General features: G+C 38.1%; 1 pseudogene; it reads right to left on the reverse strand.

The window, feature by feature from the left end:
- Window positions 1-1,970: 1,970 nt before the first annotated feature.
- On the reverse strand, window positions 1,971-15,156 carry LOC116143368 (annotated as a pseudogene).
- Window positions 15,157-17,073: the final 1,917 nt, after the last annotated feature.

The raw sequence follows: 17,073 nt of genomic DNA on the forward strand, positions 1-17,073 counted from the left end.
TTTTGTGCATAAATATATATAATTCTGGTTCATTGACAACTTGTTATTCATATCCAATGTGTTTTGTCTTGTTTCTCTTTTCTGGTTTCTAGACTGTAAGCGGATTAGATTGTCAAAAGTAGTATACTGCATTTAGGGTCAACTTTGAGAGACATATAAAGTTAAAAACATACAAAAATACCGTATAATTTATCAATCATCAAAACAAAGTCTCAGTGAAAAGAGCTCTGGCGAGAATTGAGGTTGACAAGCTAGTTTGGAGTTTGCAATAATAGGCAGGACCGTGGCTGAGAGACAACTTCTTTTTGTTGGAAGGAGGCATAATTATATAAGTCAAATATAAAAGACATAGCTATACGTGTTATATTGGTGTCTAAATTATTGAAGTTGAATTTGTCTCATATCCTCAATTTGGTGAGTTGTTATGGTGTATATATGTGGTTGAATTCTCTCCTCACTTGAGTTAGTTTTTTGGAGTAAGTTCTACCAAAACCCACTTTATAATGGTATTAGAGCCACGTTTATTGGCGATGATGGGTTTGGACTCAGCCTTGCACGCCAAGCATAAGGGAGGGAGTTGAAGTTGAATTTGTCCTACATCGCCAATATGGTATCAGAGCTAGAAGATAGGTTTGGACCCTATCTTTCACGCCGAGCGTCAGGGAGTGTACTGAAGTTAAATTTTTCTCACATCATCAACATGGTATCACTCAACCTTTCATGCCGAGCGTGAGGGAGTGTACATGGTATTACTCAACCTTTCACGTTGAGCATGCCAAGTGTGAGGGAGGGTGTTAAACTTGATTTTGTCTCATATCGTCAACATGGTATCAGAGCCAGATGATGGGTTTGGACCGCAGAGCTTGAGGACTGTATTGAAGTTGAATTTGTCTCGCATCGCCAACATGGTATCAGAGTCAGATGATGGGTTTGGACCATCAGATGATGGGTTTGGATCGGTATTGAAATTGAATTTTCCCACATCGCCAACATGGTATCACTCGACCTTGCATGTTGAGCATGAGGGAGTGTATTGAAGTTGAATTTGTCCCACATTGTCAAATTAGTGGACTGTTGGACCCGGCGTTGCACACCAAGCATGAGGGACAGTATTGAAGTTGAATTTGTCTCACATCGCCAAGTTGGTGGGTTGTCATGATTTAGACCTGGCCTTGCACGTTTATTGTGAGATAGGGTATTGAAGTTGAATTTGTCTCATATCACCAAGTTGGTGGGCCGTTATGATATATATATATATGTGGTTGGACTATCTCCCCCCTTTAGCTAGCTTTTGAGAGTGAGTTCTGCCCAAACTCACTTTATCATAAATTATCTTTATGAAGATAGATGCCAGTGTTTGTTTCATTTATAGCTATCCATTTTTATTTAAACTTTGATCACATCGATGAAGGATGCGAAGAAACTATGAGTTGTTAAGGTGTACAACAAAATTCTTAGAGAATCCGCTGTCATACAAGTTCCTCTTCTCCCTCAATTTTACGAATATTTTCCTGCATACAAAATCCCATATTTTTCTTATATGAAATCCAGTGTCCTATTATTTAGGACAGATATGTAAAAGTCATCAGACTTATTTCTAATGCCAGTTGAAGTTCTGAAATTTGCTTTACAATAAGAGATTGTCCTAAATCTCTTTCAGCCATATATGAAGTTGTATAAGCCGGCAATTTTAAGATACCTGGACACATTTTGAATGAAAACTGACAAGGGTTTTGCTTTTGCTATATTGGCTACCTAGGATTGACTAAAAAACTTGCACATTCCATATCTATTTTAGCAAACAGCCTAAGAATGTTGAGTAAAACAGAGCGCAACAAAATGTACCGTAACTGAACCGAAAATTGATCTTCCAACAAAAAATTATTGTATAAAGATGAATAATAAGCCAGAGTTGAACAACTAAATACGATACAAAACAACGTTTAACAAAATATTAAATCATAATAAAGACAACTTTAATTTATGTGCCAATTCAAGAAACTCTGTTTCCTTCAACCAAATGCTACTCTTCCATGCGGATGATGCATCGAAGGCCTTTGCCTTTAAGCATGTACTCAAACGCCTTGTTGATCTCTGAGAATGGAACTGAAAGTGTAATGAACTTTTCTAGTTCAAGCTCCTGCAACATTTTACATGGAATTAATATGTGCATATACAAAATTTTAGTCAGTATTAATTATTTCCCAGGTTGAAAGTTACTTTAAAACCGGTCGAATTCGAATAGTTTGCATACCTTGTTCATATATTTTTCAACCACAGAAGGAAGGTCAGAACGGGGCTTGTAGTTTCCAAAAAATGTGCCCTTGAGTGTTCTTTCATTCAGTAAATTCATAGGGTGAGTCTTGAACATAGCATCTTTATGAGGAACCCCCACCAGCACAGCAACACCCCAACCCTGAGATAAATTTTATGGTTTATTAGCATTCCAAAAGGAACATGCTTGAATAATTATTGATGCTAAATTTAGTTTAGTATAGGAGGAGTGTGATCATTATGAACTTACATCATGGACACACTCGAATGCAGAAATCATGGCGTCAACATTTCATGTGCATTCAATGCTTCGGTCTACTCCTCCATTGGTAATCTCAACAATCACCTAGAAAATCAGCAATGTGTAGGCTAATTGTTTAGAACATTATCAGATCAGAAATATTATTGCAAGAAAAAGTACAAAAAAGGGGGAAAGAAACATTCAGAGACACACCTCTTGAACTGGTTTCTTGTGCTCTTTTGGGTTCACAAATTCAGTCACTCCAAACTTCTTTGCTGAAAAATGCAAAAGTGCAAATATTCCTTTTCAGTTGAACGCGAAATCTTATCTTTCTAAAGTAATATGATTTACTTGTGAGAAATAGATAGCTTACCTTCTTCAAATCTATTTGAATTCAAATCAACACCAATAATCCTAGAAGCCCCAGCAATCCTGGCTTCTTCAGTAGCCTAATCGAACCGAAAAAACATAAATTTCATATGGTCATCGAAAATCTTAGTGAAAAACAATTCATATGGGCAGGTTAAAATACTCACAGCAAGCCCCACGGCACCCAAGCCAAAGATAGCAACTGTTGACCCTTTTAAAGGTTTTGCAACATTAAGAGTGGCACCAAGACCTAACATACAACAACAAAAATTAATTCATCACCAATTCAAAAAAGAATTTAGTTTTGTTGGAATAAAAGAAAAAAATATTCCCATGTTTCAATACCTGTTGAAATTCCACAACTGAGAACACAAACTTTGTCAAGAGAAGCCAAGGGGTTAATCTTGGCAACGCAGCCAACATGGACCACTGTGTACTCACTAAAGGTTGATGTGCCAACAAAATGGTAAATTGGTTTGCCATTGATGGAGAATCTTGATTTTCCATCATTGAGCATAACACCCCTGTTAGTGTTGATCCTAAGAAGATCACACATATTGCTCTCTTCAGACTTACAGTGAGCACAATCTTTACATTCCCCGGTGAACACAGGGAGCACATGATCCCCCAGTTTGAGATCAGTCACCCCCTCACCAACACTCTTCACAATCCTATTCACCAATAAACAACATACAGAATCAATTCAGCATATGCATGAAAGAAATGTACATTGACATATTTAAAATGGTGAAAATGTAAAAGTTCACATACCCTCCAGCCTCATGGCTGTAGATTCTAGGAAATAAAGGATTTTGCCCCTGAGAAATAGAAAAAAAAAAGATATCATTTTGATGCATTCAGAGTGTATACAAGTCACTACAAAGCGTTCTTGTTTATCTAGTTGTGAAGATATTTACCTTGGCTTCCCAGAAGTAAACATCGGTATGACAAAGGGAAGTGTAGAGGATCTTCAAACGAACTTCATTTGCCTGTGGAGGAGCCACCTCCACTTCTTCAATCACCAATGGCTTCCCAGCTTCCCACGCCACAACAGCTAACATAAAAGAAAGGGGCAGTTTATTAAAAGGACATATGAAGTTTGAATTTAATTAAAAGGCTATCAAGTTTTAAAGTGTTGACTAAATAGCCATATTATTGATTAAGGGTAATTAGTGCTTAATTAGGATTAATGAAGTATTATGTAATCTTTTCAAAATTATACTATATTCCCAAAAACCCGAAATTCTTGCAAACAAACCCAAACACCTTCTTCTTCCTCCCGCCATTAACACATCTCTACCTTGGTTGCTGTTTCTTCTTAGCTTCATCTACATCTTCTTCTTCCTCTACATCTTCTTCTTTCTCTGCATCTTCTTCTTCCTCTACCATTAACACTTTCTTCTTCCTCCACCATTAACATCTTCTCCGCCAAAGATCCCTTTCCTCCTCCCGTGTATCTCCTTTTTACATTTTATATTTAGATTTACAAAGATTTAATAATGGATAGGGTTTGGGTTATGATTTTGATTTAGTTGTTTAGGTTGTTGGGTTGTGTTTGATGTAATGCAAGTTGAAAGGAGTGAAATTTGTTGAAAATTTGTTCTGGGTATGTGTTCTGGGTATGATGGATCAATTGTAGGTGTAGATGATTGAAAATGTGTTCTGGGTATGATGGATCGCTTAAGCAATCTGGTGTATCGCTTAAGCAATATGGTGTATCGCTTAAGCGATCCGGTAGGTCTGGTAATGCAGTAGATAGATCGCTTAAGCGATCAGGTATGCAGCACATAGATCACTTAAGCAATCTGGTAAACGTTTGGTGTAAAGGAGCAGATCGCTTAAGCGATCAGTAAATGGCATAAGATCGCTTAAGTGATCCAGTATAAATAACCATGATCGCTTAAGCGATACAGCAGACCATATAAGCGATTGGGCAGATTCTTTTTAAAATATTTGAACCCTTAGTACAACATTTAAGAATATATATTTTTCTTGCACTACAGGTAGTTGGCTATTATTACACATGGGACTAGTTATTTTGGGTGTTGAATATTTTGGTGAGTGGGTGGAGGAAGGAAGTAGCTGGAAGTGGATTGGGAAGAGCAAAGAAGTTATAACAATTGTTGTGAGCACAGAGGTTAGTTTTGATGAGTTGATTGATGAAATAATTAGAAAAGGTAATTTGAGTTGCTCGCATAGTAATATAGTTGTGAAGTATGTTTTAAGCAGAGTTCCTGAACATTATAAGGTACCTCCTGCTATATAAAGTCAGATGAAAGTGTGAAGTTATATATGATTAATGTGGCCGATAATGGTTCGAGACCTATTTTAAGGGTTTCTTTTGTAGAAAAACCGTTGGAAATTGGTTCAAAGGAAGGGGATAACGAGGAAGTAGGCGGAGATTTGCCTGGTTTTAATTCGAACTACGAGGCCATTGATTTTTTAGTTGAAAAATCAAGAGTAAACGGTGAATTAAGTGGTGAGGAGGACACTGTAGAAGAGGTTGGTGATGGGGGGCAGAATGAAAATATTGAGGAGGAGGACCCCGTAGATGTTTCCACAGATGTAGAGATTCCTTTAAATACAGATTATGCAGAAGGCGTAGATTGTGAGGAAGAGAACACTATGGTCGTTTATGCAGGTTCAGAGGGGGCAATTGGAGACAGTAGTGAATCAGCTCATGTTTTTACGGATAGATTGGAGTTGCACATAGGGTATTTATTTGACAACAAAAAGGAAGTAGTGAGGAAGCTAAAACTTGTTGCTGTGAGAGGTAATTTTGAGTTCATCACCAAAAAGTCAAATTCATTGGCTGTGACGGTTGCATGTCGTGACCGAAAGTGTAAGTGGCGGATTTATTGTAGAAGTTCGCGGAGTCGGAAAAATTTATTCTTAGCAAATATACCCGTGAGCACACTTGTGGTTTGGGACATATTTCAGGTGAGCATTGACAAGCGTCCGCTGATGTTATTGGACAATTTGTCAAAAGTTGGTTCGTTGGAGGGAAAGGTCCATCTCCTAAAGACTTCAGAGACTTGGGCGCACAGAGTTGGGATGTGCTGTTAGTCACTGGAAATGTTGGAAAGGGAGACAACATGCACAAGATTTTGTGAGGGGCACGCCAGAGCACGGGTACGCAATATTAGAAGCGTACCGTTATATGCTTGAGTTGACAAACCAAGGTAGCAAGACGGCTTTGAAGTGGGACAGGAATACGATGTTTAAATATTTTTTTGTTGATTACGGTTCTACTATAAGGGGCTTTGTAAACATGAGAAAGGTGTTGGCTGTTGATGGTTGTTTTCTGACGGGAAAGTATGGAGGTACATTGTTGGTGGCCACTGCACAAGACAGCAAGAATCACACATATCCTATTGCATGGTGTGTGGTTGACTCTGAGAATGACGAGTCATGGACTTGGTTTTTTTGGCAATTACGTACAATAGTGTCTGACAGTGACGAGTTGTGCATAATATCTGATAGGCACAACTTTATAAAGAAGAGAATTGCAAATATTTACCGTCAAGCACATCACAGATTCTATATGAGGCACCTTGGTGATAACATAAAACAAAAGTTTAAGTGTGCTGGCCTCCTTCAGACATACTACATGGCAGCAAAAGCTTATTGGGTTGATGAGTTCGAGGAGCACTTCCAGCAAATCTGAATCAAGGATGATAGAGTTGCTAAGTATCTTGAGCATGATGTTGGTTTCGAGCGATGGAGTAGAGCTTACTTTCATGGAAAAAAGTTTGATGTCATGACCACGAAAATAGCAGAGTCCATAAATTAGAAGTTGTTAATAGAAAGAGAGTTTCCAATAGTTGCACTTTTTGATGCAATCCAGAGGACATTGTCATGGTGGTTCCATGAGCGTCGTACGGAGTCAGATAATTTTACTACAACCCTTGTTTCGTCAGCTGAAAAATTATTGCGAGAACGTATGGAACTGTCAAATGCACTGTTTGCCTATTCTCTTAATGCTCAAGAGTTCACTATGCGCGGCTATAGTCCGGATGCCCTAGTTAACCTTGTTAGTAAAACTTGCAGCTGTAAAGTGCTTGACATTCAACGTTTACCTTGTCCTCATGCACTAGCAGCACTGAAACACCAACGGAAGCCGGATTTCCATTCAAGAATTTACATGGAACTTTGCTCCCTTCTCTATATTGCAGATCACTACATGCTAGCTTATTCAGAAACAATATATCCAATGCCTCCAGAAGAGCAGTGGGTAGTGCCGCCAGAGTTGGCTGATATTATCATCCATCCGCCATTCAAGAAGACAGTAAAGGGGAGAAAAAGAGTTAAGCGTATTCCATCAGCCTCTGAGGTTCCCCGGAAGATGAATAAGTGCTCAATTTGCAAACAAGCTCGCCACAAGAGAAGCAGTTGCCAGAAGTAATCACATGCAGATCCAGAAAATTAGGTTCGAAGAAGGATAAAATTCAGGGAGTTGCGAAGGCCAACCATTGATGAGTTATTGTTTTCAATTATTGATGTTATAAATTTTATTGTTACCTTTAATAAATCATTCTTTATATTTCTTGTTGCATGGCCTAAATATTTGTTGGTGATTTTAGTTTGGAATTAGGTTGTCAAATTGAGGAGAAAGTATGGAATTAATACATGTTGATAATTTTAGTTTGTCAAAATTCAGGAGAAAAGCTGGAAAAGTATATATTGCCCATGATCGCCTAAGCGACTAAGTATATCGCTTAAGCGACTAAGGGTTTTTCAAACAGGATTGCTTAAGCGATCCACGATCGCTTAGTCGACCAAGACAAAAAGACAAGAATCGCTTAAGCGATATCTCGAATCGCTTAAGCGATCATGCACTTGGGCAGATTTGATTCTGCCAATCACATGATCGCTTAAGCGATCTACAATCGCTTAAGCGACCTTATGTAAATGAAGTTCCTTTTAGTACGATCGCTTAATCGACAAACGAAAAATTTTAAAATTTCACAAATACACCCCCACCTACCCAACTTCCCAGATTCCGGCCACTGCCACCGGAATCTTACCGGAAAAGGGCGTTACGACCATGGAGGTCAGATTAGGCTGATAGGGCGTCGATATGGCCTTTTCCCACCAGATCGACCACAGATGTGGCCGGAAAAGGCCAGATCACAGCTAGATGTGGCCGTCAACGGACGGAAAAGTCAACATCTGGCCATCGTTTTCGGTCAATGATGCCCAAGATTTGGCCGTCATTGACTGTCAACGTTGGCCATTTCTTTGAAAGTCGATGACAACCAGATGTGGCCTTTTCCGGCCAGATCCACAGTGGATTTGGCCGAAAAATGTCACACACATCTGTGAATTATCGACCATTTCCGGTTGTTTGTAGCCATCGGTGATGCCAGAATCTGGGAAGTTGGGTGGGTGGGGGTGTTTTTTGTTACTTTTTAAACTTTTCAGGCGGTATTAATGAAATTAATTCAGTTAATGGGTCTAAAATTTATTAAAAAAATAATAATATTTCCTAAATAATTAAACAAAGAAATATTATGGGAATAGGATTTATAATATTTATAGGAATATTCAACCAAACGCACCCTTTATGTTCTGAACAAAGAAGAATCGTAAACATTCTACACCTTATATATTTCATACTGACATAAAAGAACTATATGTTTAATATAAATATAATAACGGTCATGGTCCACTGAACAAATCGGAAACCCCATATGTTTAGCATAGACGTAAACATTCTAAACCTTATATGTTTCATACTGACCTAAAAGAACTATATGTTTAATATAAATATAATAACAGTCATAGTCCACTAAACGAATCGTTAACCCTATATGTTTAGCATAGACGTAAACATTCTACACCTTATATGTTTCATATTGACCTAAAAGAACTATATGTTTAATATAAATATAATAACGGTCATGGTCCACTGAACGAATCGTAAACCCCATATGTTTAGCATAGACGTAAACATTCTACACCTTATATGTTTCATATTGACCTAAAAGAACTATATATTTAATATAAATATAATAACGGTCATGGTCAACTGAACGAATCATAAACCCTATATGTTTAGCATAGACGTAAACATTCTACACTTTATATGTTTCATACTGACGTAAAAGAACTATATGTTTAATATAAATATAATAACGGTCATGGTCCACTGAACGAATCGTAAACCCTATATGTTTAGCATAGACGTAAACATTCTACACCTTATATGTTTCATACTGACGTAAAAGAACTATATGTTTAATATAAATATAATAACGGTCATGGTCCACTGAACGAATCGTAAACCCTATATGTTTAGCATAGACGTAAACATTCTACACCTTATATGTTTCATACTGACCTAAAAGAACTATATGTTTAATATAAATATAATAACGGTCATGGTCCACTGAACGAATCGTAAACCCCATATGTTTAGCATAGACGTAAACATTCTACACCTTATATGTTTCATACTGACCTAAAAGAACTATATGTTTAATATAAATATAATAACGGTCATAGTCCACTAAACGAATCGTTAACCCTATATGTTTAGCATAGCATTAATCGCTAAACCGATGCTCTGAAATACAATAAATAATATCCGAATACATAAGAACACTTAAGCGATCCTCTGTATTTACACAGTCGGTTAAGAGATTCCTCTGTATCGGTTAAGCGATTCTTTGCTTTTACTCCTAGTTGCTTAAGCGATCGGTAATCGCTTAAGCGATCTGCGCGACAGATGCTTCGTAATAGACTCTTGGTCGCTTAAGCGATTTGAGATCGCTTAAGCAATCATATCTGGAAAAGTCTTGTAAACGAACTCAATCTGAGATCATAACAAACTCAATCTGAGCAAAACGAGCTCAACTTGAGAGCAATACGAGCTTAATCTGAGCTAAACGAACTTAATTTGAGCTAAACGAACTCAATCTGAGATCATAATGAACTCAATTTGAGCAAAACGAGCTCAACTTGAGAGCAAACGAGCTCAATTTAAGCTAAACGAACTCAATCTGAGATCATAACGAACTCAGTTTTAGCAAAACGAGCTCAATTTGAGAGCAAAACGAGCTCAATCTGAGTAAAATGAACTCAATCTGAGCAAAACGAGCTCGTCATTTGGGAAACATTTGTACATCACTCATTTCCCTCCCAAATCCGAAAAGAATTTGTATCAATCTAATTCATCACAAATCAAAATATAAGAGACATCAATGTAATCTAAACACAAAATAAAAAATAGGCATGGGATGCAGGAAATATCGAAATATATGGACAAGCTAAACATTAGCCCCAACTGTGTTGAATCAAATAATCACACCAGTACATCACACGTTGTAGTGATACACAAAATGAAACAAAATGCTAAAAAACCATTATCCAACTTGGGTGAAGCAAATGATCACACCATACATAGTAAATTCAAACTGCTAATGAGATATCTTATATGGACAAAAAATAATATCTCCCAAATGTCAGATCCAATTCTTTACAATGATTTTGCAGGCACAATATGTTTGGCTGCCGTAAGAAGAGCCACAGCACAACAATTTCCTATACATTGCCTTTAATTTACTTTTTGATGCCAAAGAGTTTAATGTCACTAACACCTTTGCACAATCCCTTTATTGCAGATGCCTCCTCCTGCCAACCAGCCTTTTAAAGGTTTAGCATCAGAATAAACTTATAGAACAATTGTATTATGTAAGTTAGTTTTATACAAAAGTTACCTTGACTCATTTATTGGGCCGGTAGAGCGCTTAATTGGCCACTTTCGGTTAGTACTTGATCACCCAAGTGCCCAAACATCCCGCTGTCACACAATAGCCGCGGGAACAACCTGGACAGTGGCTCCAACTCGACCTCCAACTACTTGTCTTGACAAATAGTGGGGTTACGGTCAAGGATCTTCAGCAACCCCTCCTCTAGATAAGCAATGACTACTATCCAGTGCATCTGTTTGACAAGGATGATGCAGTACACTCTTTTAACAAAGTCCAACCGTGGCCAAATTTGGGCCGATCCCCTCGTATATATTGCACAATTCTGTCATCAAAATGAAAATTATCAGGGAAGCAGTCCAACTATACTGGGGCCAATCTTTTTCGCTTCGGTCCTTTTGCTGCACCACTAGCAACGACATGTTTAATTAAAGTGCGATATACCGAAACAAGCATTTGGCCAAACGCCACATCGGTGATGGCACAGTCGGGATATAACAGATCACCATCAGTAGTCTATCATAGCCTCATCAGTGCCAATATCTCATCGATGTGCTGCATCAAATAAAAACAACAAGATAAGTATGGAAAACATAGGCAAAAATAAGGAAAATTAAGCACACAAAAACTCACCGAGTCCTCAAGCCACGTGCCCATCGTCAACAACTTCCTAAACCATTCTCGGGGATAATCCCCTGTCTTACACTTTATATGGCCATTATTTCCTGATCCATTATAATAGCCATAGAAGAGTTTTTTCTTTTCCTCTATTGGCCTATACAAATCGACATTTGAGTCCAATTTCCCTTGCCCACTTCCTCCCCCTTCCTCCATTTTTACATCCCCGCTTTTTTCGCCTCCCACCTCGCCCTCCTTCATTATCACCGCCCTACTTCCTCCACCAACCTCCTCAACCCCCTCCATTTCTGGTTCTTCCTCTATTTCCTTCTTAATTTTCTTCTTCTTTACCTGTGTCACTAACATGTAAGGCAATTTCATAAACTTGCTCTTTCGGCTCTCTCTTTTTAAGCCAGTTTGCACTTCAACCGCCTTTAATTCTCCACCAACTTCCTCCTCCATTGTACCAACTTTCTCCTCCACTGTACCAACTTTCTCTCCTAGCTTATCCACTTTCTCCTCCACCCTTTTCATGCACTCTTCCATCTTGTCAAACCTTGCATGAACGGCTGTTGTAAAACTCTCAAACAGGCCATTTATGAGGTCAACAACCTCATTCTCCAGACGCCAATGTCTCGGCAAAGTGGTACTTGTTGTACCGGTTTGCTGAGGCATACGAACCTCTTTCTCCCTTTTCTCCTCCTCATCCTCGAGCCTTCCGCCCATTGGAGCTTCATAATCCTCCTCGGCATCAACGACGTTGTCAAGCAATGGCCCTGCAACTACCGTCACATGCGTGACCCCTTTCAGGTCCCGCATCAGGCGGTCTATCCGTTCATCCCTTCCACCATCTATTGCTTTAAAAGATGTGACATAGTCCTCTTCCGCTTCATCCCCAGTAGCGGTGAGAAAGGGATGGACGACTCCCTGTAATAAGAAACAAAATCAATCAAATTGAAGCAAAATCAAAAAGCAACTGCATATTCAAAAGTTTAATCCTTTAATCTTACCCCAGCCGCTTGAATCTCAATCTTTATTTGGTCGTAATCCGAATGGTTACACTTCCGGACATGCCACCACAACATCCTAGGAAATTGCTTTTGCACATCCAAACTGTTGCTCCTCCCCCCTGCCTTAGCGAAGACAGGGATGGCCTCGTACATACAAGCCTACATTGTAAAAAATAGTCCATATCATAATTCAAACACATATGTTATAAAAAATATAACAGAGAGCTATTAATATTTACCTGCATGGCCCATGGGAAGCCAAACAAATTATACGTGCTTGGTTTAGCCTTCCCGCCCCATTCGGCATACTTTAATGCCATGTCTGGTTTTTTCAGGCTCTTGATGGTTCGCTCAAATGATATCCATCCCCACGGATAAGAATTAAAGAACTCCAAGTCGCTTGCAAACAACAACCAATCTTTCTCAACAACTTTTGTTGAGTCAGCAACCAATAAGATAAAATGTAAAAACAATAGTAAGCACACTTTTATCTTCTCTCCATCATTAAACCGAACTGTTTGTAGCCTCTCCTCCAAAACGTGTCCTATAATAGACTTTGCCCCCTGCAAAACCTTCTTACGAAACCTTATGGCTCCCGGACTCGTCCTTATTACTTCTGCCTCTGCCTTATTTGGCACTTCCCCGCATCCTAAGCCTGTCACCAAGGCATACTCCATCATCCCAAACCGTAGTGGCTTTCCGTCCACCACGAACCACATTTCATTTTTTTGTTGCATTTTACTAAGTGCCTCAACATGTAATGCACTCCCTACCCCCAAAATGCCTTTTTCCAAATTGTTCCCATTCTAAAAAACTGACCGAAACAAGTGCGGCTGAAATCTCTTTCACCACGCCTCATTCCAGCTAAAATGACCTTTATTCTGTCAAAAACATCCCAACTCGATCTCACCGTCACCCTTGCAGGGAACTATGGTACCTTTTCACTTATAGGCTCCAACTCGTAGTCTCTACAGTTTACGGTCCACGCAATCTGCACAATCGATATAAACAAAATGTCAGCAACAAAAATAAACCAAAACAACTAATAAACAAAATATCAACAACAAAAAATTACCACTGTAGTCGCTTAAGCGATTTCGGATCGCTTAAGAGATCTTACTCTGCCTTGTGCAAGATCGCTTAAGCGATCTGAAATCACTTAAGAGACCAAGAGTAAACTGAGAATCTCTTAAGCGATACAAAAGATCACTTATTATATGTGATTCTGCCTTGACAAGATCGCTTAAACAATCTGAAATCGCTTAAGCGACCAAGAGTAAACACTCATGATCGCTTATGCAATCATGAGTATAACAGATTAATCGCTTAAGCGATACAAATGATCGCTTAAGCGAAAAAACAAGCAATATTCCCAAACAACGTACCCTTTCTTCGCCAGCCTCCTCCTCATCGCCTGAATCCTCAGATGACTCCTCCTGGCCTGAATTCTCATCGAAATCCTCCTCCTAGCCTGAATTCTCACCTGACTCCTCATCTTCAGAACCGTTTGCCGGTTTTTCACTCTATTCTTGTGCCGCCAGCATCTCCTCTGTGTGTGTACCACCTTCACTGATCGAATGATCCACTGGAGCAGCCATTGAACTGCTTGCGCCACCGGAATCTAGGATTCGAAGTGGCGTTGGGTTTTCCTCCTCATTGTGAGTGTCAGCCATGGTTTGGATTGAATTTGATGTCAAAGTTTGCAGTTTCGATCTGAAATGTGGGCTATATCGCTGGAAATCGCACAGATTCCGTTTAGGGTTAAGGAAATGATTTTAGGGTTCAACAAATTGATCAGAAATCACAACTATATCGCCGAAAATCGTGATTATATTCGGTTTAGGCTTCAAGAAATTGATTTAGGGTGCAAATTTGCAAGTGTTCGATCAGAAAAAATCGCGTCTCCCTTTGGTTCAAGATATCGCTTTTTGCCCTAATGAATTTCAATTAAGCAAGATGAATAATGGGGCTTGTTTTGAGAAATTTCAAATTTCAAAAACTTTCATTATTTCTGATTCGGCCCACATTTGTTTTAATCTTTTCATTTTAACCCATTTTACATGTTTAATTAATCCTAAGTATGCCACATCATCTTCTCTAAATTAAAAAAAAAAAAAATGAAAAACAGTTTCAAGGCCATTTTCTTAAATCGAAACTTGGGATGGCCGGGCAGCTAAATTTTCTCTAAAAGAAAACAAAACTCATTAGTTACAATAAAGAGTGTTATGCCTCAAAAGTCATGCTTATGTTAGCCTAATAAATGTCTTTTTGTACTAGCTGCCAAGCCCATATCTCCTCAAAGATATTCTTACCAACACTATCTCCTTTCAAGAAATGAATGGATGAGAGTCTTCCATGTGTCAAGGCAACTTGCAAAACACTCATTACATTGAGTGTTTAGGCGTATAAATTGGCACTTCTCTTCCCGAAGAGGGAGGCTAGGCATATGAGAGTTAACCATAGATAAGAGCTCAATTCTTTCTCTCTGTAAATATTGTATTTCTTCATCTTTGTATGCCTTACGAGCAATATCATAGAAATAGTCAGAGATCAATAAAATAACAGTGGATGTAGGAGTCGTTTGTTGAGTATCCGAACCACTATAAAAACCTCTCTTGTTAGCCTATTATTTATGTTTTCTGCAACATATATAATCTCAGCTCCATATTCAAATTTCATGGATCCATCACGTGTGATTCCTAAGTCCGCTTAGCGCTTCTCATGTGCGAGTTGTTGGCGTCCAAAATCAAGCGTCAACAAAGAGTGATAACTGAGACACATAAAAAGCCAAACTTGAGTCCACATTAAACATAAATTCTTGAACTTTATTTATGTAAAAGAACAAAACAATGTACCTTTGCAACGAATGACCTGACCAGCAGTGCATGCCATATTTTATTTTCTTAGACTTTGAAATTAAGAACAGATTAAACACAAAACTGAAAGATTAAATTTTTTATAAGCTTTAGGACTCTTTTTCTCTTGGTGGCTAATGGTTCCAGATCCAGTTTGAGGGGATATTTATACCCCATGAAAGCAAACAAAGAGTTACATTTAGGGAATTATATTAATGAGATTCTTATTGGCTTAATTTAGACTTTTCAACTAAACAGTTTCTGAAAACAACATGCAGTTGGCAGCTATGACAATACCATTCCCAGATTTTGGTTCATGGGATTTATAAGTCCCTGGTTTAGTGGTTTCACTATTGGTTTATTCTTTTTTTGATCAAAACTAATATAAAGATAAAAGGTTACAATGTTTCTGGAGTATTTTAAAAGTGAAGATGGATGCCAATTGGATAAATTAGACCCCACCAATCTTTTTCAATTGACACTTAAATAAATGAAAATGTATTAGATTCTAGTATTAAATAAAGATTAACACAAGTATTCATCCTTTTGATTATTATTATTTTTTATATTTAAATTGTTTCTTTAAAAATTAAATAAATAAATAGTGAAACCAGTGTTAAACAAAACTTGTACAAAATAGTTATCAAAGATTATGGAGTAATCACTATTTTGTAAGTTTTATATCTGAACTTTCATTATACATTATTTCTTGACTTTCTTGCCAAACCAACATAAAATAATGCTTCAGTCTCACTCCGTCGTGCATAAATATATATAATTCCGGCAAATTGACAACTTGTTCTTCACACAGTGTGTTTGTCTTGTTTTTCTTTTCTAGGTTTCTAAAACTATAAGCGGATTAGATTGTCAAAGTAATCTATTGTATTTAGGTCCAACTTTGAATTAATATATCGTGTTAAAAACATGCGAAATAATGTATAATTTATCAATACATCACAACAAAGTCTCAATGAAACGAGTTGTACCAAGAATTGAGGTTGATTAGCTCGTTCTAAGTTTGTAAAAATAGGCACGACCATGGAAGAGAGACAACCTTATTATTGGAATAGAAACGATCGACACGTCAAAAATAGTTTTGTTTCATTCATAGCTATCTATTTTATTCAAACTTAGATCATATGGTTGAAAAATAAGTGATATAGATGAAACGATGTTAGGAAAGAGTAAACGACTTTTTTCCCACCGTAATTATGGTCTAATAACACTTTCCAACCCAAAAAGTTTCAAAACATAGCTTTACTATCCAAAGCATAGTTTTGTTAGTAAATTTCGTTGTGAAGAAAGACAGGATGATCAAAAGTCTATTATAAGTAAGGGTAGGGCGGTCAATTTAAAATTCCACTTTGTTGAGAAAATAACGAACAGGGAAAAGAAGGCAGCGATTCACTGCTGACGAATGATGAATAACCAAGTGTTGGGGTTTGAGGGGCTTTGAAGATGAGAGGTTAGAGGTTGAAAGGGTGGTGGAAAATTGGATTTTGGCCATCAGAATCAGGCAGAATTGGCACAAAAACAATGAAACCTTAGGTGGTAGAAAGCGGTGAACGACATGAAATTGGCGTCGGGAAGGTTGGGGGTTTTGGAGATGGGAGGCTGGTTAGTTGATTAGTGGTCTTAAAAAGAATTTTCGACACCAAAAGCAGCAGGAAAGGGCAAGAATTGCATGAACCAAACGTATACGGTGGCAAGCAAGTGGAGGGGTTAGACGGACAGAAATGGGAGAGGTTTTGGTGAGGGAGTGATGTGGAGTATTTTGGTGGTGGTGGGAGGGCTTAACGACGTTAGATTCAAGCTGAAATGGTGGTGTCGCGGTAGGCGTGGGTCACAAGAAATCGGCGATGGTTCAACCTAATTTTGGTCGGGTTTCTCATGAAATTTGATGGAAACCTTCACCCATTCATCAATTGTGCCTTTTTTCCAACCTAATTGTCTTTAATTTGGCCAAAATTGTGCTTTTCTTCTTGGAAAAACCC

This window comes from Pistacia vera, unplaced genomic scaffold (assembly GCF_008641045.1).
Source record: "Pistacia vera cultivar Batoury unplaced genomic scaffold, PisVer_v2 Contig43, whole genome shotgun sequence".
NCBI lineage: Eukaryota > Viridiplantae > Streptophyta > Magnoliopsida > Sapindales > Anacardiaceae > Pistacia > Pistacia vera.